Source organism: Xenopus laevis, chromosome 3L (genome assembly GCF_017654675.1).
Source record: "Xenopus laevis strain J_2021 chromosome 3L, Xenopus_laevis_v10.1, whole genome shotgun sequence".
In the NCBI taxonomy this organism is placed as follows: Eukaryota; Metazoa; Chordata; class Amphibia; order Anura; family Pipidae; genus Xenopus; species Xenopus laevis.
In genome coordinates, this window is record NC_054375.1 from 132,377,153 (window position 1) to 132,391,258 (window position 14,106).

A 14,106-nucleotide genomic window follows, 5' to 3' on the forward strand; every position below is an offset into this window, starting at 1 on the left:
CGAGCAGACTGCATCTATGGTGACCCTACAATATTATTGCAGATGGGATTGGCTGCACCACAGGCTATCATGTTGCGATCCTATAAATGCCACTTGCTTATTGGGTCCAACAGGTTTTTGGAAAAGGCTTTGTACCTTATATTACATTAACCTCCTCATATTGTGTACTACTAAAAGGCAGTAAGTATATTGACTCTTGTTCATTTACCCAAATTCTCATTCCATTATTCCTCCTAGTTAAGCATGGTTAAGCTTGCTCCTACAACTTGCGAGTTTATTCCAGTGCCACCTGTTTTGGAAGACTCCAGTGAAAGCTCTTCATGTCAAGGTTCTGGAAGGCAGATCAAGGTTCTGTTGATCAACAGTCTCGGGGGATTAATAATTCAGTTGATCTCTGACCGAAATGATCATAAAGCGCTGAATAATGCTGAGAAGACATGCAATAAATTATTGAATAAGCAATCTCTTAGACATGGGACTTTTTTTTTTTACTTGGAAAGGAAAGCCATATACACAGACTGTTGTCATAATCTGTCACTGGTTTTTATTATGCCCCTTTCAAAACTACCGTTATAAATAGGAAGGTGGCCTATTGTAAAGTTATAATTTTATTCCCCTACCAGTAATTGAATATAAAGCACAGTACAAGGGAAACACTACAATAAATGATAAATAAAATATATACAGTTGGGTATACTGTATATTTTGCTAAAAGTTTCAAGAGAAGTTTCATTATCAACAAAAAAAATCAGTGATATTTAACCAGTGGCCCTACTAATGTATCTAACCAAACCCCTCTCCACCAAGGGAGTTTCATTTTCAGGAGATTATAGCTCAGCCATCAAGTAAGACTCAACTAAAACCATTTGACATTTTGAAACCTTATATGATGATACTTTCCATTAAGAGCAGTGGTTGTCAGACGTTCTTGGAGGTCAAACCTCTACTCAAGGCTCACCTTAACTCATACCAAGTACAGAGATAGGATAAATATTGCTCATTCAGACATAGTTCTAAGAATATCTAGGAGAAAAAAATATGTTGTCACTCCAAATCCCATCCTTATTGACCTTCAATCTGTGCTTTCAGCTACATAGGAAAGCAAATAGGCAATTTCTTCAAATCTCACCCTAACTGGCTTTCAGCCTGTGCCCCTCTGCCACTGCACCAATCCCTGCCCCCAGGGGCAGTAGCCCCACAGTGTGAGCATCATTGATATAAAGTGATGCAGAATCCAAATTTTAATGTCAGGAACTAGATCATTATGACCCTAGTGACATGGGCTTAGTTGACATCTGTGCATTTAATCGAGTATTGCAGGCTACACACTGTGCTCCCCTTTGTAGGTAATGCTATAGTTTTAACATGATTCGACTGCCATCACTTTTATGAGTTGTCTTTTTAAGTTCCTAATTGATGCATAATCCATATATTATTCTTTATTTCTGTTTAGTCTATTACATTAGCATCTTCCACTGCCTCAGCAGGTCAAACCCAAAAATCAGAAAGCCATTTTCATGCTCTCCGTCTTGAATATGTATCCTGCTCTCAGTCTTTTGCTTCCTCGGAAGCTGCTGAAACAGCCTTTTAAAGCCATAAACAATGAAAAGAAGAGCATCAATAAAGTTTGATTTAATCAAGAAATGACGTCCATTTCATCAGACCCATCCATCACCTCTCGTTGTTCTTAGTGCCAGAATGGTTTATGTTGCTCAGTTTAGCAGCAAAAGAAGCAAGGTAGACAATTCTGCGAACACACATTTATTTTCTGATAAGCTAAGACACATCCGACTTTGGCTCATTTGTTCTACTCAGAACTGTTTCTGGAGTTATAGGGTATACAAATACATAAGGTAATAAATACTGTAAAACCCCCTACTGTCACTTTGAGAAAACAGAAAGAAATGTATATTTTATATATAGGTAACACTGCTGTCTATTATTTCTGTTCACTTTTCCAGGCTAATGAATTATATACAGACCCCTTACACTCGCAGAAACTTCAAGCAAGGTGCATGTTGAATAGTGACATTTTTATTATAGGACAACATTTAAAAATAAAGGCTGCCTTGGTACCGTTGTGGGATCTCTGTGCCCTTCCTCAAACTTGCTGTGCAGATATCACTGAGTATAGAAGCCATCACCCCAGATGAGTGTAGAAAAGGGGCTTTTGATCACCATGTTAGTACAAAAACCACATGAGCACAGACGTTAGGACAAATGCATGATTAAATGTGCAGCTTCACATGAAACCTGTTGGGGGGATTTGGCTAAATAGAAGCCCCTTCACTGACTTTTTTGTAAACAAAATTTCAGTTCTTATAGTGTAGGCAGGGCAGTTGCCAAAAATTAAGTAGAGTTTCCAGTGAATCAGCAGTGTCTGGGCCTAACTAAGCATGATGGCTTGGCCTTAACTCACACTGCTAACACCATGGTAAATCCAGGCCAAATTTCTTACACAACAGAAGGTATATCTATGTCAAAGATTATCCTTACTCTTGAAGGTCGCACCTTCCAGGATCTCTAACCACACAGAGGGTTGCAACACATGGAATCCATGCACTGAATGGCGGATTACAAATGAATGCTGCAGATTGCACAGATGTCAATGCAGCCATGTACTAGGAAAGTGTATCAACTGTCAGTTCTGCAGAATGGAGATATTATATGTTACTTACATTAAAAGGATAAGAAGACAACACATGTCACAATTCCAAGTTATTAGACTTTAAATACTGATGATTCCCAACCAGAGGCTCACAAGCAAATATATCCTCTAAGACAGGAGTGCCCATACTTTACTAATGGGAGGTCTACTTTTAGTGAGGTTGTCTTATTATTATCTACATCCATAAAAGCATTGTTAGCATTTTGTTCCATGCAAAATTTTATTTAAAACTGATTTAAGAGAAAATGTATATAGCTCTATTTAACAAACAACTCTTTCTTATGTCACCTTAACATTATAAATATCTGAATGAAAAGCATGCAATAGGAAGGTGACTTAGTCAAGCTATTTGTTGACAGTGTCTTGAGATCTACTGATCACCAGCTAAAGGACTACTGGTAAATTCCGATCTACCTTTTGGGCATCCCTGCTCTAAGATGTTGTTTCCAGCCACCTCAAAGCAGGTAGTGCAAATCTGACACATTTTAGTGCTCCCAAAATTAGTGAAATGGCAAACAAATTCACCAAAAGCATTAAAATCAATATTTTTTTTTTTGCGAGACAATTTTTCAAACTGTGCATTTTTTTACTATCCATTATAGTCTATGGGGGTTTTTCTCAGCAAAATATTTCACTCAACCCTAGCAAGAACTCGTTTCACAATAACTGGGTGAAAGTAAGCCTTAGCGTGTAAGGGGGTGCAGAATGATGAAGAGTGATGTAAGCATGGATGCTTGTATTTATGTATGTGAAATGTATAAATGTTTAAGTATGTTGGTTGTAATTTGTGTGAATCAAGGGCAGCAGAGTTATTTAATAGAATTTTAAGTGTAGTTTCTACCCCGGCCATGTGGGACAGAGGGGTATAAAAGGAGGTGCACAGCCCAAGTTAAGTCTCTTGACGGTTGGGCATGACCGGAATAAGTGAAGACCTAACTGCTTAGAATAGGAAAGAAGTCAGGCCAGGAAAAATCCCAAGTGAGCAAGCACTACGTGCGTGAGTTAGTGAGGGTATTTAGTAAGGGCAGTTATGGCCCTGACGAGGAGGAAGAGGAATTTGTTTCCAACAGACACTCCGTTAGTTAGGGAACCAGTGGAAGTGTAAGGCTAGGTAGAAAGGACACCAGGGCTTCTGGCCAGGATTTGGAAAAAAAGGTATAACCTGGAAGAGTGGAGGGATATCACACTGAAGGTATTGGACCACTATTGGAGAGTGGAGGGATACGGGTGTAGCATATACCGGACCACTAGACAGTTAGGTGGGGCCAAGTTCTAAAGGAACAGGAAAAATGTGTGCCTACCCAAGAGAAACTAGTCCCAAGTGAGCTTTGTACCCCTGATGTGTTTGAAGAAAAATGACAATGTGTGTAACGTGTGCTGTGAATGGAAAGCCTCTGGCGTGCAGGCCTGTATTTGTGGTGAGGACACAAAGGCCAGGGCCAAGGGTGGCAAAATATTAAGGGTGGCATGCCTCCCAGCCACCTTCACAGCTCAACTGTTACCCTGTAACATAACGAAAAAATGTGAGTTCCTCCAAAAAATAGGACAGCAAGTAAAAAAATACAAAATATTTTTTAGGACATATTGGCAGAGGCCTAACGCGTTTCGTGCCTGTTGAGGCACTTACTCATAGGCTATTTATTGTTATGTTACATTTATCGTTATGTTACTGTGTGTATGCACCCTTAAACTGGGGTGAACTGTGTGTATGCCCTCCTGCCAAAATGAATTTTCTTTTTTTCAACTTTTGAAAACGTATTTATTTTGGTAGTACTCATTCTGGCTTTGTGCACCATTTGTTTTTGTAGTTCCAAATTACCCTAGCAACCATGTATTGATTTGAATAAATATGAATAGGGGAGAGTCGAAATAGAAGATGAGTAATAAAAAGTTGCAATAACTAGAAAGTTCTTGCCTTACAGAGCATTTTTTGATGGGGTCAGTGACCCCCATTTCAAAGCAGGGAAGAATCAGAAGAAGAAGGCAAATAACTGAAAAAAAACTAAAACAAATAAATAATGAAGACTAATTGAAAAGTAGAATTGGCCATTTTATAACATAATAAAGGGTAATTGAAAAGTTAACCCGCCCTTTAAAGAGCTAATACAGTAAAGGAAATATTCTATTGCCTCCACCCATCAGATGCTGGTGGGACAGGAGTGTAGGAAGTCTAGTGAAGATTAGCAGATGTTAAGTATTGTTATAAATGCACACGGGTTCAAGGCTAGTGAGATGGGGCCTTAAATGATTTTGCTGTAAGATCCAGTAACTTTGAGTTATATTATTGCCACCACTCACTTGGTTCATCATCAGAAAGCAATTTTTCTCCCAATAAACCATAAAAGGACAAGCAAAGCCAAATAACATCTAATATTTAGAATCAGAAATGCGAGCATCAAATATTGAGAATCTTCAAAGACAAGACTGATTTTGATGCATGAGAGGGAATTCAAGGTAAATATATGCAATTCTGAAGCAAAAAGCAAGTAATTTGCCCATTCAACACTTATAATATATGACAACATATCACAGTACTCACAGAATTGGAAAGCAATATTTGCAATTTAGATATAATGTAGTATGGCACGTCTTGTATAAGATTCATTGTTATTTAGAAAATATATTTTAACAAATAATATTTTCCACTTTCTCCAGTAATAATGTTTCACAGCCAGTTTAATGCAGGGCGCATCATCTGATCTTCAGGGAAAAAGAAGTACAAAAGAACAGATCCTTCGCATTGGAGTATTATTTATTAAATAATAATAAAAACATAAAATTCGGACAGTTGTGTATTGCCCTTTAACCTTTACTGTAAATCTTGCTGTGGCTGTGAGTTAGATGAATTTTTAAAGGTTTCATTTTGGTTTGTACAAACAAACGGCAGCACGCTGATGGACCAGCAGGAACAAAAGGTAAAATGTCTCATTTTATTGATATATCAATTATTCCTCTAGTAACCAGTGGCAGACTGGGGGAGGCGGGTCCATCGAAAAACCTGGGCAGATAGCCCACCACTACAGTCGTACTCCAAACTCTCTGGTCATACTCTTCCCACCCCAAGGGCCCAACTCTCCAATCTCACTCTTTCCACCCCAAGGGCCCACCCCTCCAGTCACACTCTTCCCACACCAAGGACCCACCCCTCCTATCACACTCTTCCCACCCCACGGGCCCACCACTCCGGTCACACTCTTCCCACCCCAAGGGCCCACCACTCCGGTCACACTCTTCCCACCCCAAGGGCCCACCCCTCCGGTCACACTCTTCCCACACCAAGGGCTCACCCCTCCGGTCACACTCTTCCCAACCCAAGGGCCCACCCCTCCGGTCACACTCGGCCCACACCAAGGACCCACCCCTCCCATCACACTCTTCCCACCCCAGGGGCCCACCCCTCCGGTCACACTCTTCCCACCTCAAGGGCTCACCCCTCCAGTCACACTCTTCCCACCCCAACTGAGACCAACTCACAGGTGGAGTGTAACGCAGACAAAGGGGTATCGAAAGGGTTACACAAGCTTTCAGAACATTGTAGTTCCTTTTTCAAGCTTGACAAAGAAACTAAAATCTTCTGAAAGCTATGATTATATTAGTTAGCCAATAAAGGTATCACCTTTATAACACTTTTGTTATTTTTTTTATTTCAAAAGGCGTGCCCTGTAACATATCTACTGGCTAACACTGTACAGCAACTTTACCATATATATATATACAGTAGAGAGAGAAGGAGAGAGAGAGAGAGAGAGAGAGAGAGAGAGAGAGAGAGAGAGCGAGAGAGAGAGAGAGAGAGAGAGAGATTTTGTATATAATGACCTAGAGCCCATGATATGTTAAATGCAATGGCAATTTAATGTATAATGTCCCTATAATATATGACACGATAAATATAGTGCCAGTTCCAATCTATAATATTATATATATAGTATATAAGAAGCATGGAAGGATAAATGCAGCTGTCAGCGTTAATGTACTAATTATCCCAGAATATATTGTTTTTTTTTTATAGGATAAATTCTCAGTGATATATGATGAATGATGCATAGATAGATAGATAGATAGATAGATAGATGAAGATAGATAGATAGATAGATAGATAGATAGATAAAGATAAGATAGATAGATAGATGTAGATACATAGATAGATAAGATGATAGATAGATAGATAGATAGATAGATGATGATAGATAGGATAGATAGATAGATAGAATAGATAGATAGATAGTAGATAGATAGATAGATGAAGATAGATAGGATAGATAGATAGATAGATGAGGATAGATAGATAGATAGTTAGATAGATAGATAGATGATAGATAGATAGATAGATAGATAGATAGATAGATAGATAGATAGATAGATAGATAGATAGATAGATAGATAGATAGATAGATAGATAGATAGATGAAAGATAGATAGAAGATAGATAGATAGATAGATAGATAGATAGATAGATAGATAGATAGATAGATAGATAGATAGATAGATAGATCATAGATAGATAGATGATAGATAGATAGATAGATAGATAGATAGATAGATAGATAGATAGATAGATAGATAGATAGATAGATGATAGATAGATAGATAGATGATAGATAGATAGATAGATAGATAGATAGATAGATAGATAGATAGATAGATAGATAGATAATGGCTCATTCGATAGAAGGCCAAAGAGAGACAGATATAGCCATGCTGAGCTAATTAAGTAAAATAGAATATTCATGATATTGTGTGGTTTCTGCCCTCTCTACAAAACCAGTGAAGGGCACAGTGATAGATGGCGCATTATCTTTACTTTCTAATATGTCCCTCTACCACATTTATTGAACCACAACTAAAAATGCAGAGCCCTTAATAGGAAACATCAATATTCTCTGTTCTAACTGCATGCTTAAAATATGTAAATAAATACAAGGCGATGACTGAGAGTATGGTGTTCATTAAACAGATACGTGGTATAATGCAGATCATGCTTTTTGTTCCTAAATGGATACATACTGCATATATGATAGATTTTCTGTCCCTTGCCTCTGTGAAGGGCATTTGCTCCTTGTATCTCCCTGTTGCTGGTTCTGGGTTTACAGGTGCCGCCAGATACCTCATTGCATTACATATGGGGATTTAACGAGTTTTATAATACAGAGCCAGTCAGGTGCATATCATCCTTCAACCACCTGAAGGACATGCAATGTCAAGCCCGACTCATGAAGAACATCGTACCATTTCCAATGAGACACATGACAGGTCATTCTGAAGTGGGAGACAAGAGTTTAAGTGTGACAATGGCATTGTATGGATTTACTAGACTCCATAGCAGAGGTACTACAAATTAATATATATTTTTTCTCTATTTGAATGCAATCCTAAACCTTTAATCCTTTTGGTCCCCATCTGATTTGCAGAAAGGTGAATAGCGTCCCCCTTTCTCACTTTATATTTGGTCTCGGTAACTACAGAAATATATTTTTATGCTTCCATTAGAAAATGACCGCTGACAGTTGCAAAATACCAAAATGGGGCCTAATTGCAGCCCTACAAATCTCCTCCTGTTTCTGACAGGGCTGATGAAAGCCATTTATTTACCTGGATATGTAGGGGGACTTAGTTGGATCGTCTATAAAATGCTAAAAGCTGAGCATTCTGGCAATTTTGACAGTGTGGCAAAATCATTCTACTCACTCTAAATTACAGCTTTCATCTGGCGATAGCTGGCCAGCTAAAGTCTTAACAAGTCTAACTCATTAAATGCTTTAATAAATTCTAATTCTTCATTAATTATATGGACAAGGGTTGTGGAGAACTAGAAAATGGTTTATTGCAATATATACGTAGGGTTGCCTCCTGTTCAGTTTTAACCCAAACAGTTTGGGTTTTCTTAGGGGTGTTCGGGTCACAACTGCCACAACTAGCCAACCTTGGCTCTTGCAGCACAAACTGAAAATACCAAAATAGTCTAGGCACTGAACATCCCCAACTACAAGGTTGTCCTGCTGGTGACCTGCAGCAGTCATTCCCAACCATTGGCCATTGAGCAACATGTTGTTCACCAACCCCTTGGATGTTGCTCCCAGTGGCCTCAAAGCAGGTGTTTATTTTTGAATTCCAGGCTTGGAGACAAGTTTTGGTTGCATAAAACCAGTTGTACTGCCAAACAGAGTCTCCTGTAGGCTGCCAGTCCACATAGGGGCTACCATATAGCCAATCATGGCCCATATTTGGCACCCCAGGGACTTTTTCATGCTTGTGTTGCTTCCCAACTATTTTTACATTTGAATGTGGCTCACGGGTAAAAAAGGTTAGGGAAGACTGACCAACAGCTGCCAGTGGGCTTCACAAACATTTTTGCAGGCTAGCAACATTTTAAGGAGTGGATCATCTTTAGTTAACGATTAGTATGTTATAGAATGGCCTATTCTTGCCTTCTTCTCTTCTGTCTCTTTCCAGCTTTCAAATGGGTCACTGACCCCGGCAGCCAAAAGATATTGCTCTGGGAGGCTACAATTACAACTAAAATTTTATTTCTATTGCTACTTGTTATGACTTGTCTCTCTGTAGACCCTCTATTATTCATATTTACATCTCTCATTAAAACCAGTGCCTGGTTGCTAGGGCAAATAGGACCCTAGCAACCAGATAGCTGCTAAAATACCAAATGCAGAACTACTGAACAAAAAGCTTAATAACTGAAAAAACATAAAAAATGAAGACCGATTGCAAATGCTCTACGTCATATGATTTGAAGGTGAACCACTTTTTTAATATACACCAGCCCATGGATATGGTGTTTCCTATGTTGCCCATAGAAAATGCTGGACAACTGCTCTATAGCATCACTGTCACTGTTCTCAAAAGTATGATAAATTACATATTTCCAATTTTAGGGGTGCTCACACTTCTAGATAATCAGTATTACTATTTAACACACCACAGGCCGCAGCTATATATACCAATAAAAAGATCAGCACTCACAGGACTGACGTTTTGGCCATTTCTCTCACTCACTTTGAGAAAGGCCTTGGGTTTGGCCAAAACGTCACTCTTTTGCTCTACAATAAAGTAATGTCTGAATTTTAAGTCCTGTGTGTGCGGATCTTTCTATTGGTTTGGAGATTATTTGATGATTCTGCACCCAGGCATATTAATGACTTTATTGTGAGTGCCGGTATTAATGTGGAATAGATTTATTTTACTGCAGCCACTGGTTCTGCAGAGTTGGAGGAAGTTTGTATTAAACAATACAAAAACTATAAAATCCACATTAGATTACATGACAACGCAGGACCCAGTGCAATCTGCATATTCTGATTACGTATCCAAATTGCGTAAAGTAATCCAAATTACGTAAAGATCCATTAACCAGAAAACCCCAGGTCCCGAGCATTCTGGTCCCATACCTGTATTTATATAAAGTAGTTGAATATGTCCCCTCTAATGAACAGACACATGGATACAAACAGAGCATTGTTGTTACTTAACAGATCATTACAACGCAGCAACGGCAACACAATGGCGACACCTGTTTCGAGTATAACTCCTTTCTTAGACCTCACTAGGCACAATAATGTTATTCATTGCAAACACGGTGCAATGGCAAACCATGGACAATCTAATTATAGGATACAATACAAGCATTAACGCACACATTGCCTAATATCTCCAGACCCAAACACTGTAAATATAATCCCGGGATTTCCCCTGGGGATCGCAGGAATTTCAGACATCCAGTATTGCTGTGAGTAAGAAAAGGCGAAAAAATGATTTATTACCTAGCCGCGTGCTACTTCTAATTTTACAAAGAGAATTATTTTTGTTACATTGCTAGCAATTAGTGCTCAGTGGGGTAATGGTAAACTTCTAACTATCCCAGCGGGCCCTACATTGTGTTCACCATCCCTTGCCTAATGGGCTTAACCCCTTCACTGCCTGGAAGCACCCCGGTTGCGCTGCATGCCGAGTCTCCAGTTCTCTGTTTATCTGCCAATTAGCCACTGCATAACAATGTATTAGAAGACTAGTTTAAATGGGCAGACTCATCATTGTAGAGCACACAGGTCTAAAACCTAACCTAAATAACAGGTAATAAATCAGCAGCATAACTGCAAGCTTAAGGGCAAAACGTCAGAATTGTTACAGGAAGATTCTACGTATTTTATGCAATAGTTGCAAAATTATATTGGCTTTCTATTCCCTTGGGACCTCTGCAGGCACTGGCTCTGTTGTTTCTATTGCTGCAATATGAAGCAATAAGAAAATATGATTATAACATGACCGAACAAACACAGGCACAAAATGTCAGAGCTTTATAGAAGAACCGTGTTCCAGAGATACCAAATAGGTCCCTCCCCCGAGGTTCTTTATTAGAGAATCTTCTCTGCCATGTTACAGCATATACTCATATATTAGTGATAGGTGAATAAACTCGGCAGGTATGGATTCGCTGCAAATTTTTGTGTTTCGCCGCCCATGAATGTTTTCGCAAAACTGCATCGAAAATTCGCCAGCAAAAAATCCGCCACAACAGAAAAAATTGTTGCGTCCCGTTGACTTTAATGGATTTGGACAAAATAGTCGTGTGTCTAAAAATTGACGCTCACGTCAAAAATTGTCGATCGTCAAAATCACTTTGACACCCATTCAATTCAATGCGTTTTGCAAATTTTCGCTGTTTCGAAAAAGTTTTTGCCAAACCGGCCCAGATTTGTTCATCACTATCAGATATAATTATTGGTATTTTAAATGATACTATGGAGATCTGCTCCTAGCCGAGGGCTACCCTACCTCTGTCATTAAAGGGGTTGTTTACCTTTAAATTAACCTTTAGTATGATGTAGAGAGTGATATTCTGAAATAATTTCCAATTGGTTTTCATTTTTTATTAATTGGTTTTTTTTTTTTGCTTTTTAGTCAGCATCTCTCCAATTTGCAAATTCAGCAATCCAGTTGCTAGGGTCCAAATTACCCTGGCAACCATGCCTTGATATGGATAAGAGACTGGAATATGAATAGGAGAGGCCTGAATAGAAAGATGAGTAATAAAAAGTGCCATTAACAATACATTTTCAGCTTTAGAGAACATTTGTTTTTAGATGGGGTCAGTGACCCTCATTTTAAAGCTGAAAAGAATCAGAAAAAGAAGGCAAATAATTCTTACTTACAACTATAGTTGCTTAGAATTAGTCATTCTATAACATACCAAAGGTGAACCACCTCAATCGGCTTCATTGACGGCAAACACCTCCCATTGAACATCCAGTAAAACAAGCAAATGAAAGTATTTACATAAAATGTTCAGTTTTAAAAATTTGGCATAATTTTAGGAAATTTATGCGAACATAGAGTCAAACTGTAAAAAATAAAAAAGACTTCAAATGCTGCAAACCAAAATTCACAGGGGATAAAATGGGGGTATTAATGAAAATGGGTCAAAATTATGAAGTAAAATATGGGAAAACATAAAATCCAAGAAATGCTCCCATTAAAATGCATTAGAACATGAAGAAACTATAAAAAAAAAGAAATTAAGCAATAGATCAGGCAGGGTTTTACTAAAATACAGTACAAAGAAAAAAGATGGCGGAAAACATCAGAGCTGATACAGGAATTGGCGGATATCAATCTCTCAGAGAAGGGATTTTTACATGTATAGGATGAAAATAAATAGCAATTCAGGACAAAGGAGGGGAGTTGCCATGGTTATACAAATATACTCAATATAACAGTAGTGAATATATGACATTAAGCACCCTTTAAAAGGAAATATTTTATAGGATATTCACGGTTCCTGCGCTATTATATTCAATTGTATAAATATATATACTGTATGTATTAAAATCCAAGACCAGTAATGAATAGCAATATCCTACATTCTGAGGCATTTTTGTAAAATTCCAGTAAAACTGCTTTTTGTAACAATTCTTAAACCTGCCAATCTTCAACCTTTTATTTCTAGTTACAAGTGTCAGTTTCTTGGAAGAGTGTTGCATTCGTTTCCATGTTTAGTGCACTGCAGTTTCTAACTACAAGCAGCTTCTCAAACCATTCGCCAGTGCACTGGTGAAAAAATTTGCTTCTGGCAAATTTGCAACTGGCCTTAAACCAATTAGCAATTAGGTTTCATCAGCCAGATTCAGAAATAATAATGATGGCAAATGAATGATTGGCTGCTATGGATTATTGCATATTTTCCTAATTTTCTTAAAGAAGAAATAAACCCCAAACTACCCTCCAAAGCCCTCCTTCCTTGTTCCCCTCGCACAGGTGTTAAAATCCCATTTTAACTTTCTTTAATGAAAAAGAAACCTATCTCCAATATACTTTAATTAAAAAAATGTGTTCTGTGTTTATAAGAAAGCTGACTGTATGCAGTGAAATTCTCCCTTCATTTACTGCAGTGGATAGGAATTGTCAGATGGTCCCTAACTGCTGAGCAGGGAAACAATCATACTTATGAACAGCAGGGGGAGCCCCCGCCTTACTTCCCAGCCATGCAGAACTCAAGTGGCTTTGTTGACAATCCCTAAGCAGCCCAGACCACACTGAGCATGTGCACAGTCTTAGTCTTGCAAAGATGTTTAGCAAAGTTACAAGATGGTGACCCCCTATAGCCATCTTTGAAAGCATAAATTATTATGTTAAATGTTTTATTATTACAGAGAAAAGGGAAATCATTAAGAAAAGATTTTTGGGCCATATTGTTATATTTTATGAAGCATGGTTCTTCCAATATTTGGAGTTTTCTGGATATTGGGTTTCTGTACGAGATTATAATGATAAGTACTTGAATATTCCTAAAAAGAACGAATTAAACATTAGGAGGTTTCAATGTTCTTCAGATCTGTTGATGGGGGTTGAAGACTGGTACCCGGGGTTTAGAATTTCTGGGGATTTTATTATATGTACAATATTTGTGTCACTGCCAGCACTCTGAGAAATTGTTATATTAATGTTAAAAGAGACTGTCGGTTTGTAATGGAATCAGGGCTTGGGGAAATAAAAGGGAATATCTAGGAAAGGGCAATTGTAGTTCACAGCATTTCTGGCTTAGAAAGTGCACTTCCATTCACCATCCAGCTTGTTACTGTAGTGCTATATTTAGCTTTAATTCTCTGCTTTTAATATAGAGGAGCAATGAAGCCTGGCATATGCAGGGTGGGAGGGGATCTCACACATAAGGAGCAGCAAGACATAAAGGTTTGATGCAGGAGGAGGCAAGTGCTTGGGTGCGGAGATGAGACATTCCATGCAATGGGGAAGAGTAAGTGAAGGTACAGAAAGAGAGATAAATGAGAGGAAATATAATTTATTTCTAGTGCCTCTGGTGGCAAAATAATAACAGTATGTCACGATTAATAAATTACTAGGAATTTGATCATGTAAATGAGAAAAGGGTGGATTGTGCCCTTATCTGAGATGTTTCCAGTGATGGGAGTTGT